We start from the raw sequence: 14,870 nt of genomic DNA on the forward strand, positions 1-14,870 counted from the left end.
CTTATAACCTACATCAAACATTGTAGAAGGATTTTGTTAATTATGAAGATGCTGCATCGGAAGACGTGACATATTCATTATAAAGGTTTTATCATTTTTTGGGGGGGAACATAATAATTCCGCATATTATTGTCCTTCCGTACCCGCATCACATGTGCAGATGCATGGACACCACGTGTTTCCGTTTCTACTGAAAACAACACAGCAAACGCTCGGAAGAATTTATCTTTAAACTACAGTCTACTTATTCTGCTTGACCATGGAAAACGACCTGATATCGTCAGATGAAGAGGATGCCTTAGATCTCTTGTTACAGGATGCACTTGATAATGACCCAAGCGATCCTGTGTTTAATATTGATGACAAGTAAGTCTAGATCTACTGTTTTTACACACTGGTCAGAATTTTGATCAGGAAAATTATCAATTTGATGTGTATTTGCAATTTCGTGAAAGAAAATACCTATATTTATAAAAGTATTGAAACTTAGTAATGAGGGGAAAAGATTTAACAGTTTACAAAAAATTATTTAGCGTTGAGACATAGTGATATATTTTTAAGGTCCAGTCAAGGTCAGGAACGCGGCATGTTGCGCGTTGCTGATATTTGCATTTCGAACGGGGTATACAAATGATACATATAAAGTAATATCCTAGGCCTAGTTCAGTGATTATGAGGAGGGAGTCAAGTAATAATTGACTGACCAGAATGTGGTTCGGTTCTTTAAGGGGAGCGACTATTTATTTATTTTTTTTATGGGGGAGGGGGGGGGGGGTTAGGGGCAAAGTCTTTCGAGTCAAATTATTTATTTCAATGCTAGTAGACAGATTATTTCTTTCCAATATGATCCGAGACAGTTTACTTTCTTCTAAGTTTGTCAAGCCAAAAAAAAATGTAAATAAAATAGTATAAATGTACAAGATATGTAACTTGTCCAAACTCCACAATTCTAATTTCATGAGAGGGGGGGGGGGTACATGTAGCACCAAACAAGAAAAATTATTTTCTTGCCAGTTGAGAACTGCAGCCCCCCTACCCCCATCCCACCACCACCACAACCCGAAAGTCATTTGGAACTTTGAACAAAAGCATAGCAATTTTAAAAGAATTTTTTTCATTAATATGTGAAAAATCATGTACAATTCAGATTTTAATTTCTCAGTTTCATTTCCAAATTCTAATAATATTGTGATTGGGGTGTGGTGTACTATGAAAAATTATTGGGTCAGTAGAGGACAAATGTATTGCAGTGTGTTTGTTATTTTAAAAATATATTTAATTTTAAAAGGGAATTGGTATCAAATTCATAAGCAGGGTTATGAGAAATACTTTAAGTCTTATATGTCCAGTTTTCTATCAGATATGGCGCTAGGCAGTTCAGAGAACCAGTTGATTTTTTAAAAATGATTTTGACGGAGGCTTTGGTTTTTTCGATCTGTGTGGCCACCAATCATCATGCCGAAATACTTATATCTAGAGGGGAAAGGTCATCCTATGCAAGTCAAGGGAATTGAACTCCTCTCACTGTAGAGGAATTGTACAGGTATTACTAATTCTAAATTAATGTAATTTAGATTATAAAGTAAATTTCCTCAATATCACCTCTACCAACTCAGGCTATTTTTGTATTACCTATGAGTCATTTGCATTTACCATACATGCTGTAAACTGCAATTACATATTATATAAGTATGTACTGCATGTAGTTGCATGTAACATGGAGAATTTCACCCCAAGAAAACTATTGTCAACCAAGGTGCAGCCAAGATTGACAATGGTTTTCAAGGGATGAAAATTTTCAATGTTTCACTCAACTACAAAGTAACATGCAATATTTATTATATTATACTGAATTTTTATACAAATAATACAGTGAACAATGAACCCTGCGCGCATAAATTCTGCACATTCAATATAATATTTTTAATATTAAATGTCGTCAAGCAATGTTGCTATGCTTGAGGGCGTGGCTTCATTATTCAGTGGGTAATAGTGTTTTTTAAACAAATGTTTCTTGACGTATCAGATTCAACTAATTTACATCATCAAATCACTAAATATGAAATATCTTACAACTCAACTCATACATGAAACTAATGCTAACTTAGATTCCTTATTATGTAAGGTCAGCACAACTTGAACCATAACCATTTAAAAGAAATACATGTACTTTTGTTTCAGATTTCTCGGAATTATTTTATACATGTCTGTGGTAAAGTTCCAAACGCTAGAAAGGTATTGGTCAACGCAGGCTCTCTATCGGAACAACCCAGTACCAAGAGTTATGTCGAGAACTAGATTTCAGGCCATCTTATCCTTCTTACAAGTAACACCTCCAGCTGATATCAACAAAGGTTTCTCTTACTGTATTTATGTATTATGTCTTTGTACTTGAAGAAGATTTGACATTTAAACCCTCCAATTAGCTTGTAAATATGTCACAGTTGCATTTACATGTATGTAACATAAATGTTAACTCAGTCTCTGAAGCTAATAAGTCAGGAAATTAATGCTTGCATTGCAGTTCTTGAACAAAAGTAAATGACTGAATTACAGCATTTTTTTTCTAAAAGGCCCAGTACATTAATACTTTTTGCAATTTATCTTTAAGTGTAGCATTTCTAAAAACTACAGATAGGGTCAGTGAAGCACAGTTTACATTGCTTTCAATCTTATTTTTAACAGCTGAGAAGTTGATGCGTGTACAGTCATTGGTTGACCATGTGAAAGAAAAGTCAAAGGAATTTTACCAGCCACACAGGGAAATAGCTGTAGATGATAGAATGGTTTCATCAAAACATAAGTTCTCTGGTATTCGTCAATTTATTTAAGACAAGCCTATTCGCTTTGGTATAAAGCTTTGGGTTGTAGCTTGTAACATGTCTGGGTACACATATGACTTCTTTGTTTACCTTGGAAAGAACACCATATTTACTGATCGTGCAAAAGGTATTGGATACAATGTAACACTTAGATTATGTGAATCCCTTTTTGATCAAGGGTAGAGGCTTTTTACTGATTGTTTTTATACATCTTTAGCTCTTGGCAAAGAATTGTTTGCAAGGAAACTTTACCTTGTTTGGGTACTGAAATCAAACAGTTTACGTATACCTGATGAACTTAGAGATGTAAAAATTTGCGAAAGAGTAGCAACACGTGGTGACTTTAGATGGCACAGAGTTGATGAATTTGTATTTGTTCAGTGGAAAGACTGTAAAGTAGTCACATTTACACCAGGGTTCAGCTACAACTGTTTGTGAACGCACTATGAAATCTAGATTAACTTGGAACAAAAAAGAACTAGTACAACCTGTAATAGCAAATGATTATAATAAATGTATGGGAGCTGTTGATCTTTCAAACCAGTTTACAAATAAATATCCATCTTATATAAGAACACAATATCATTGGTGGAAAGTTTTGTTTTTTCATTTATTAGATATAATGGTTGTGAATTCTTACATTCTTTTTCAGGAATTTAGTAAACCGCATGAAAGTCAGATTACAAATTGTTCTTCAGGGTTTGGACAACTTGAATTTCGTGAATCACTTGCTTTGTCACTGATGGGTTTGAATGAAATGTGTGTATCAAAAGAAAGTGTTGTTAAATGTATACCTGAATTTTTAGATAAGAGAAAAGATTGTACATTTTGTAATGCTGAGGCAATACTTTAAAAGAGGAAGTCTCCTAGTTATAAGACACTTGTATTTTGTCCATCATGCCAAGTTTCTCTTTGTTTATCAAGTGACAGAAATTGTTTTAAGAAATGGCATAGTAAAGAAGGAGAAGATGTTCGAAAGAGTGCAGATTTGTCATGTAAAAAGAGAAAGCTATGAAAAACATGTATTTTTAAAGTACATATTTCTGATGTCCAGTGAATTCTAATATATGTACATATATAAATATTAAACTGCTATGAGACTTGATGACATTGCATAAAGTTTCTCAACAATTATGTTCAACCTCTTGATTATCGATTATATTAAATTTACATATAGGTGTAATTTGCCATACATTTGTTGATATGTAAGCAATCATGCTAGTTTATCAGAATTTTTATCAAATTTGGATATCTTTGTAAAATGAATGTGAAATTCATTATAAGAAACATATTTCATTTTAAGTTTTTAGATAATTAATTTGAACTGTTTTTAAAGGAAGAAGAGTGAAACATTGGAGTGTCAAATGGATAGTACCTCAAGTATTTTTGTATAATATTTCCCTCGGTGTTGTTGTTTAGCAGCCAAAAATATTTATTAAAAATCAAAATTGAATTATTTTAAATAAACAGTAGTGTAAAAGGCGTCTATTTCGGTTTTGTAATTTTTAATTTATTTTCTCATAGTGGAAGGAAAAGTTTGAAAAAAGAGACAAAAATCTGAAGCACAAATTTTGCACTTAATGACCTTTGACCTTTACTGTCTCAAAAATATTAAGGTTAATTATTGCTAAAAACCTAATAAAATATGTCTGAGGAATATCTTTTTAAATAATTTGGTATATGGTAAACATTATGCTTTGTAGGTATATTGATATTATACTGTATGGAGGCAGAAATGTGAATTTTAGTTAAAATTGTACTATGGGTATTGTTACTTAGCAACCAAAAATATTCATTTATCAATTAAATTGATTAATGTGATAATGGTGTTTTAGTTGTATCTTAGTAGGCTCATCAGCACATATAATTAGAATGTCTTGTATATCCTTTACATTATTTTGGCTCCATATCTTACTAATCAATATCATGGAGTGACAAAAGTGTCAAGATTGAGTGAAAACAAACATATACAGCCAAAAAATAAAAAAAAAATGTTGTAGTTGCTAAGCAACCACTTAAAAGTCATTAAACACAAATTTAAACTTAAATGGTGTATGGATATTGCAGTTCAGCATAATGCCTTCTAGAGAGTGTTTTCAGAATTTTTCTATTTCAGCATCCATCGTGTAAAACTTTAGCAAGAATACTGAAAAGTGTTGAAAAAGTTGATAAAATTTTTGCACTTATTTGACCTTTGACCTAAAAAAAGTTCTAATGAGGTCAAACTTTAAGACAATTTATCTTCTGTATATTCCTTTTAATTTTAAGACCTCACATCTGACTTTAATGTGTGCTGGAATGCATAAATGTGTCTAGGATGAGTAAAAAACGAAAATTGCTGCCCGAAAATTAAAAACTATTATGTTGCTAAGCAACCCCTTTTAAGTCATTATATACAGAATTGAAAAAAAAGTTTATGTGATTCATGTGGTACAGTATAATACTCTTTTGTGAGTATATTCCAAATTTCCTATTTCAACATACACCATTGTAAATTTTTAGCTTGAAGATTAAAAAGTAACAAAAAATTTCGATAAAATTTTGCACTTAATTGACCTTTGACCTCCATTTCTACTAATAAGGTCAGTCGTGGGTATCTGAATAGTCATGAAAAATCATCTCTAAAACATTCCCTACAAAATAGTATGCATTATGCCTAGCTTTCTCCTTTGATTAAAAAATTAGAAATAATTTGATAATGCTCTGTCAAAAGGTCTCCAAAATCACGTAAAAAGCGCCGGTAGAGAAAGGGCTAAGGTGGTTTAATTATATTATTTTATTTTCTTCTTTCAGACAACATCTTGGCCGACTCTCAACACGTTTTCCAACGTATCGGAAATTATGGACATATTGTTTAAAAGCATGGGATTAAGCTACATCCAGATAATATTTCCAAAGTCAAAAAGTGGCCAGTAACTACCATTTCTGAACAGGTTAGACAATTTTTTTGGCTTCGTCGGATACTGTAAAAGCATTATTAAAGATTTTGTTAGTACACTCACTGATGTAATGGTAAGAAACCCAGAAGCAACGGTAAGAAAAAGGCAGATCCAAAGTGGAGATGGAACCATGAACAGCAATGACATTTGACATCCTCAAAGAAAAGCTGACATCACCATCCGTCTTAGCCTTTCCAGACTTAAGTCAACTATTCAAACTGAAAACAGATGCATGCCAAAATGGATTAGGTACAGTTTTATACCAAACACAAAATGAGTCGGCGCCTATGCAAGACGTGGATTAAGCTGCTCAGAGAACTAATTGTTTAACTCCAGAAATAAATGATGCTAGGAATTTTCAAGATCAATTCCATAAACAGGGATACATGGGTAGCCTAAGATTTTTGAGGAACAAAGTCACATTTTTAATTATTTATGCAAAATTTACATTTTTATAAGACAGTAATTGAAAATAGTTCTACTTCTACGAAAATCTGGGGGCATTTAACGGCCTCGATCGCAGACCTGTTTACCCAAATTGTTGTCTTTCAGTATTTTATATTAGATTGTCAGTAAGATTTTGCATTTTGCCCGTAAGATTTCACTTTTTCATCGATTGTACACATAATAATAGAAAACAACTACATTTCTGATTACCTAAACATGGTTTAATAACAAAAAAACAATCATACCTTGATTTTTTTTAGGGGTTTCTGTCATGTTTCTTAAACCACCGCAATCCGACATCACTTAAGTATTTGAAATTTCTCTCTTTTAAAGCGTCAAACTTAGACAATTCATAAAAACTAACTGCTAAAATCCAAACGAACGGATTTCCAATTTCCGTAGTTTCATTATAGCAAAACTTGAGACGTTTTTAGGACTCAAAATGCGGCAAAATCGTAGAAGTAAACAGGTCTTTGAGATGGGATAAAAACTCGTATCCTTCCTCTATAACGGGTTAGATCTTGATAATTTACAGGATGTAGAAATGATTTTCATGAGCATTTTGCAAAAATTCCAAGAAAATTATTAAATAATCTTTCATTTACTAGTTTTGAATCAGAAGAATTGAAAAGATAAACTGAGACAAAACTTGGAGATCAAACTTTTTTGAAATACCTTTTGAAGGAAAATTAATTGATATGTTAAAGAGGCTTTATAAAAAAATCTGCTGGTATACACTTTCTTGGACTTATATTACTTTAACATCCAGCTTGTATAATATCCAATGAAATACACATCTGAGTTATATGTTTTGTTTTCATTGTCCATCTTCATGGAATTCAGTTGTTACTGTAAATCGATAATTGCTTGTTTTGTCCAATTGCATTTTGTGAATTTCTTTGACTCTTTTGATGAAACAATATTGGTCTTTATAAAGGAAATAAATAAACAGGAACAAAAAGAGTGATATTCTTCTTTCCTTCTAGATTTTCCAGTCTGTTCATTTCCTGGATCAAGTGTTTTGCTTTGCCGTTTATACTGAATTTGTTTCTTTATTTGGGTCAGTTTTCGTGATTTTGCACATTTTTATGAAATAAAAAAAATATTCCATAACAGAAAAAATAGATTTCTTTCACTTGTGTCGATTTCATTTTTCTACAAAAAAAGAGTGTAAATGTTTTACCCCACTTCCTAGTGATGTTAAAGTAGTAAATATGACATGTTACAATACAGAAAAAAATTGTTTGGTTGTAAAATGAATGTATGAAAAATATTCAAAGAAATCTGTTGCATGGTATATGTGTAGAATATTTATGTCTCCCCTTCCAGGGGAGACATATTGTTTTTGTCGATTTTCTTCTTCATCTTCATCCAAATTTTGTCCAGGCCGAAACTTTAATACCCTTTGACATTAAGACTTCAAACTTGAAACATAGATAGATGACATTGAGGAGTGCACGCCACCAACATTTTTGACCTTGACCTATTTATAAGGTCAAGGTCTATCTTTGACATCAAAATAGAGTTTAGCCCATAACTAGAGATCCCTTTGATATTAGGACTTCAAACTTGTAACATAGGAAGAAGACCTTGAGACAAAATGCACTGCATTAGAATTTTGACCTTGACCCCTTTCTGCCTTCAAGGTCAAATAAGGAAAAAACATAAACTGACCATAACTTGAGAACCTTTTGACATTAAGGTCAGACGATACGTTCCTCGAATATCTGTTTTGTTTATCTTCGAATTATGTGGAAAATATTCAAAATTTTAATTACCTTCTGATTTATAAACTGGTTTCTAATTGTCTTTTAAAAAATGAAACACCAAAAAATGTGATATTGGCTAATTAATTTTTTTCCAAAACGATTTTATAGGAAAAACATCCTCTGGTATCTTGCACAAATGCCTGGTAAGGTACCTCAATTTTTTTGCGAGTAAACATGTTAAAGTACAAATACTTCAATGACAAAATCTTAGAAAAAAGTATATATTATTGAGTAACGTATCGTCTGTCCTGTAGACTTCAAACTTGGAACATGCAGAGGTGGTATAAAGGAGGGATGCATGCCACCAAAATTTTTGACCTTGATTCAATTATTATAAGGTCAAGGTCAATCTTTTACATCAAAATAGAGTCCAAGCCATAGCTTGAGTACCCTTTGATATTATGACTTCAAACTTGTAACATAAAAAGAAGACATTGATACAAGATGCAACACACCAAAATTTTGGACCTTGACCTCTTTTCTTCCTCAAGGTCAAATAGGGAAAAAACTTGATTAGACCATTACTTAAGAATCCTTTGTTATGAAGACCAGACATGGAACATGCAGAAGTGGTATGAAGGAAGGATGCATACCACCAAAATTTTTGACCTTGATCCAATTATTATAATGCCAAGGTCAATCTTTTACATCAAAATAGAGTCCAGGCCTTAGCTTGAGTACCCTTTGATATTAGGACTTCAAACTTGTAACATAGAAAGAAGACATTGTTACAAGATGCAACGCTTCAAATTTTGACCTTGACCTCTTTCTTCAAGGTCAAATAGAGAAAACATGACTAGACCATAACTTGAGAACCCTGACATTAAGACTTCAAACTTGGAACATGGAGAGTAGAGGAAGAGTGAATGGCAACATTTTTTCGCCTTGACCTATTAATAAAGTCAAGGCCAATCGTTTACATGAAAATATAGTCTAGGTCATAACTTGAGAACTTTTTGACATTAAAATTTCAAACTTGGAACAAGGAAAGACAACATTGAGACTAAATGCACTGCATCAAAATATTTGACCTTGACCACTTTCTTGAAGGTCAAATTAAGAAAAACACGACCAGACCATTACTTGAGATCCGTTTGACATGAAGACTTGAAATTTTGTACACAGAATTTGAGTTGAGATGCACTGCATTATTATTTTTGACCCTGATCATATATTTGCACTCGTTAATGTTGGTAAAGAAGGGGAGACATGTGTTTTTTTGTAAAAACAAAAACAAAAAAAAAACAATACCCACTAGTTTGTAAGAGGATTTGAGTTACTTTTGAAGTGAGCTGATGTACCAGAAGAAGAGGAAAACACTCCATCTCCTCTGTAACGACGAGGATTCTCGATCTGTAAATTTTGACATGCAAGATTCAAAATCTTTTCTTTGAGAGCGCCTTCCTGAAAATGAGATCAAACCAAACTTCAAACTTACATACAGCGACTCTTCTTGCTGACACCAATTCTACTATCAGTGGCAACAAAAATTTATCCAACGCTTTTGACAGTGAAAGGAAGAATTCAGAAAGTAAATCCCCGATTTCTCTAAATGGGAAGCTTAAAAATGTTGAAAAAAACTTTAGAATTTTCTCGGATGCAATAATAGGGAAAAAACAGAAAGCAGTACCCAACGGGCGGAGAGAAAATGTTTTTTACATCATCGGCAATGACATGACGGCAAAAACAGATAATTTGTAGATATTTGCGGAGCCTTGAACAAATCCTCTTTTTAAAATGCATCACTACTTGACCACCAATACAGTAGCCCTTTTCACAAAAAATCTTAAGTTTTTGCATAGGATTTTAACTTAAGAATCTCTTACGACAAATCTTAAGTGCGTTTCACGAACGCATTCTTAGCAGATTGAACTTAAGATTTTACTTCCGACAGACTTCATCCCTAGCAACGACTTCAATATGCTTTATTATCCTTAAATCAATGGGTGAAAATAAAAATAAAACTTAGTTTTCAACATATGTCAGCATAACAAACATTACTGACAACAAATATCGTTTGTGAAGCAGGGAAGTTTAAAATCTGACGTCACAATCACAAGTCTGACGTAAAAGTAGGTCATACGAAAATCTTAAGTGAAACTTCAATCGTAAATATTTTGTAGTGAATTTCAGTTAATTTTTCGACATTGATTGTGATAAAAATATAAAATATTAATGGAAGTTGCTTAAAAAAGTTCAATTTAATGTGTATTTTGGTTTTTGTGGACAGATTTTTACAATTAAATCTGTTTTAAAATACCTAAGAGAGGGTTGGGGCTCTCGTAAAGTTACGACCGATTTTGCATTTAAGAATTTCTTAAGAATTTTTGTGAAAACGATTTTTATCGAAAGTTTTCACTTAAGATAAAAATATGTCGTAAGATTTTTTGTGAAAAGATCCACAGGTTCCTTTGAATTTATCCTGGGTCGAAGCCTCTGCTGGTGGACTCTTTGTCCCCGAGGGTCTCTACAACCCAGCAACCTAGTACTTCGGTTGTAGCTTAAAAATACGGATATATATTTAAACCCTGTGGTAATAAATTTAGATAAGATATTATATTGACAAAAATAAGCCATCTCGTGTACACTTTTTGTAAAGTCTTTTGAAACTTTACTTCTAGGTTAAAGATACAAACAATTTTACCTGGACCTGAACATGGGTGTTTTGGCAGCATTTCTAGTCGAAGGACTAACGTATTTGCAGTCTTCAAGGTAGTTCACAATAGGCCCATTTTGTTGTCAAATTCAAATTTTTAAAACTTGATATTTTCTAGGATGCAAAATATCTCTTTATATGCATCATGAAAGTGGGGGATATTAGTTTGTCCGACTTTCCGTCTGTATTTCTGTCTGTCTGTAACACTTTCGTTTCCGCACGATATCTCGAGAACCCTTTGAGCTTTCGCAATGAAATTTTGCATAACAACTCCCAATGGCCAAAAAAAGAAGCCTATTGCTTTTGAGGTCAAAGGTCAAGGTTATAAATTCTGTCAGTTTTAACACTTTCGTTTCCGTGCGATATCTCGAGAATCCTTTGAGTTTCTGCAATGAAATTTTATACCATAACTCCCTATGGCCTCTCTCGTCCCTCTCAAAGTGTCACGCCTTGTTTTTTTTTTTTTAGTTTATTGCATTAAAAGTCGCTTGGCACTATTTTTAGCACAGGGAGCACATCTGGAGAGTTATTACGTATACTACAGGTTGTCGGCGTACTTTATATTCTAATTATATCTATTAGAACTATTTTGTAAAGGCTAAATTAGACACCATGTATTGTGTACAATGTCGACAATATCGAACGTGAATATACCCATTGTGTGACCTAATGTTTGCATTTAATTTACTGTATAATCAAGTGCGTCCGTGGTCTAGGGGTATCCTTCTTACTTAGCAAGTGAGAGGTCCCGGATTCAAATCCCGGACGATTCTTTTGTTTTGAAATTTTATTTTTTTGGTTGGGTTTACTAAATGATAGTATTCAGCATGTTAAATGAAAAAAGGTATGACGCCTGGCTTGTACAAACTCATAAAATCTTTAATACAGTGTGATAAATATTCTATATAAAAGGAATCTTCTACACATATATTAAAGAATAAGCAATCAAATCTTTATATCCATAATAGCATTTTTTTTATTTGCTTCAATATACATGTACACATTTAATAATTCTACAAATCCAAAGGGGGGGGGGGGGGAGGGGAGGTGTCCCCCTTCCGAACAGCGCATGCTTTTCTTTTTTCTCCTAAGCGGGAGACACAAACTCTCTGAATTAGCTTGTTGTTACTAAATTTCAATAAAATATATTGATACCAGTAAATTTAAGTAAAATGTGATGTAATAAAAGAACATACATAGCCTCTGAATTGAAAATATACATGCAATGTCCTACACTTTAAGTTATCTTAAGTGAAAATAAACTTTTTTTTTCAATCAACTGAATGGTTAAAATGTAACCCATATTAAAATTTGTCAAAAAGAGGAAATTTAATCTAGAGGTTAAAGACATTTTGCCGAATAAAAAAAAATCAATTTCAACAAGTAGACGACATCACAACGCCCTTGTAAATATATCCGAATATAAGTCAGTTTTATCCAGTGGTATAGGGTGTGTTGCGGATAAGAAATGGGTACATCTTAATATTATGGAAAGAATGGCAGTGTTCTATTGTGCTATTGGAAACCCGAAATATGTGTCTGATCAAAATGGCACTCTGTAACAAAGATTCTGTGAAAGCATCATTAAGTTTTATTCAACAGAATAAGAGGAGTTACAGATAAGAGATGTGTACCCAAAAGCGTAACAGATGGACGAACGGACGGACAGACAGACAAATGTACAGACTGACGGACGGACACCCCCATCACTATATACCCCCTGCTTTTGAAGTGGGGGGAGGGTATAATGAAGTCTCCTGAATGACCAACACATGTATATAGAATGTTTCTTTCTTTCTTTCTTTTTTTTTTTTTTACAAAATATGATGAAAACATGTCACAGCTTATAATATTTTTTAAGAACACCATTGATTATTGACATTAGAGTGATGACATCTTTCTTTTTTATGCCCCTGGATCGAAAATCCCGGGAGTATATTGTTTTTGTCCTGTCTGTTTTATTTAATCAACTACTAATGGCTTTTTATGAATTTTTATATTGTTCATCACCCTGTATTGTATGTTTATGTTGGTACTTGCATAAAAAATGTAAGTATTGTTTTTTATTTTATAGTTATTCAAAAGAAAAGGTGTGCATGAAAATGTTTTGTTAACACTAACTTTTACAATGCTTTAATGTTTTAAATAGCCTGTATACAGTTATAAAAGAAGAAGAATATGGTTTATGTAAAGAATATCTGTATATATATATATATATATATATATATATATATATATATATATATATATATGTATATATATATATATATATATATATATATATATATATATATATGATTATAAAAGAAGACATTTTTAAAACTAAGGAATTCTCTTTTAAATTTTAGGAAATTTTAAACGGATTTATTTTCCTCCTATCGGTTGAAGATGCATTTTGATTGGCGGTGGCGAGTATTGTGATCGTCGTGTTCCTGTTGCTGTTGTGGATTATTCGTCTGCTCATGGGAAGGCGGAAGGTGCGGTGCAGGGCTTCATTGGCCAGAGTTGTCTTCATAGAGCGACCCCCGGGGATGGCGGCTCCAAGGTCGGAAATTGAACTAACATCGCCGACAACTCGACGTTCACTGACTCCAAGCCCATCCAGATACAGCCCCAGAAGGCTTAGGAGTCGGAAGGGAGCCAGCTTCCTTGCCCTGTGAAATCGCATAATTGCTATTTGCTTTAATTGGTCAAAAAACCAGAGACAATTTATTCACTTTTTTGTGAAAACTGTGTGAAGGACTTAACATCCATATTTTTTATTACATTTCACAAAAATGGCGAGGTGAGTTATATTTACTTTTGTAAATTTAATAAATAACAAAACTAGTTATTTATTACAGGCGAAAAACAAATTAAACCATCTACAATGTTTATCATTCTTATGTTTTTGATGTAACATACTGATACCGTTATGATTATGAGTAATTTCCCCCATAATATTAAATGTGTTGATGTATGTATAAAGGACAAGAGATTCTTTAAATGTGTCGTTATAAACCACTTTATCAATGTTCTTTCAAGCTAGTAACATCTTTACATTTTTTTTTAAATTTACAAAAACAGTTGTAGAGAATATTTAGTTTGCAATATTTAATCGGATCGGATTAAACATGGATTCAGAGGGGAAAATATTAAACAACGTTAGGTGACGTCGTTATCAGCATATGGAATACTTTATGTAAAAGGGGGGGGGGTAATCTTGTTCTTCCTTCGGAATATGATGTTAATTTTAAGAATTCAGTTCCGAATCCATTTACCTAAAAAGAAATGGAAGTCTTGTAGAGGAGATTTCTCATTAACATTTACGCATGTACATTTGTAAACGGGAGGAAAAAGTCTCATTTCATCGCATTTTGCGAAAGTCTATTAATACGGTTGATTGATATCACATTTTGTTCACTGTACCATTGATTTGATGGCATATAAATATTTAAATATCACTATCACTGGTAATCTAACCAGATATGGTACATTCTAGTACAGCATAAATTAACAGACACCTAACTGTGACAGAACAACGTTTTGATGTATGTCAAGACAGGGATTATGTGTATCTCTCATTGAATATCTAAGGAGTTTGTAGCAAAATCTACATTTTTCTTAAATCACGAATGTTTGTTTGTATGCTGTTTAACGTCCCTCTCGAGAATTTTTCACTCATATAGAGACGCCACCACTTGCGGTGGAGAGCTGCAAATTTTGTCCTATACTCGGCACTTTCGGCCATTGAGCAGTGAGGGATCTTTTTCGTGCCAGCACCTACTGCGACACGGGACCTCGGTTTATAGGGTCTCATCCGAAGGACCGGTCTCCACGTCCCACAGTGGGATTCGAACCCGCGACGTAACGATCAACTCCTTACTCCGCGACTCTAGAGCAGACGCTCCAACCACTGCGCCACGCGGGCGACTAAATCAGGAATGAAAAAAAAACATACATTTAGCTTAAATCTGAAATAACACAAACATAAAAATTCAAAAATAAATACAAAAATATCTCATGTACTGAACGTTTAATATTTTTACGTCGGTAGATATAGCCAATGAAAACATGTGCGACATACTTAGTTAAAATGAATATATTTCATTCTGGTACACTATTCTAGGATGTGAACCTCTCCATGACATTACATATTTTTTTACAAAACCTCATTACAGAGCTTTCTCATCACATAGAAATCAAAAACGTAAGACAGAAAATTGAGAAATTTCACAACACAACTATTGAAGACAAA

General features: G+C 33.0%; 1 pseudogene; it reads left to right on the plus strand.

The window, feature by feature from the left end:
* Positions 1-259: 259 nt before the first annotated feature.
* LOC133199941 (piggyBac transposable element-derived protein 3-like) lies at positions 260-3,260 on the plus strand (annotated as a pseudogene).
* The last annotated feature ends 11,610 nt before the right edge of the window (positions 3,261-14,870 follow it).

Source organism: Saccostrea echinata, unplaced genomic scaffold (assembly GCF_033153115.1).
Source record: "Saccostrea echinata isolate AGI-Se365-2 ecotype Australia unplaced genomic scaffold, CSIRO_AGI_Sech_v1 ptg000036l, whole genome shotgun sequence".
In the NCBI taxonomy this organism is placed as follows: domain Eukaryota; kingdom Metazoa; phylum Mollusca; class Bivalvia; order Ostreida; family Ostreidae; genus Saccostrea; species Saccostrea echinata.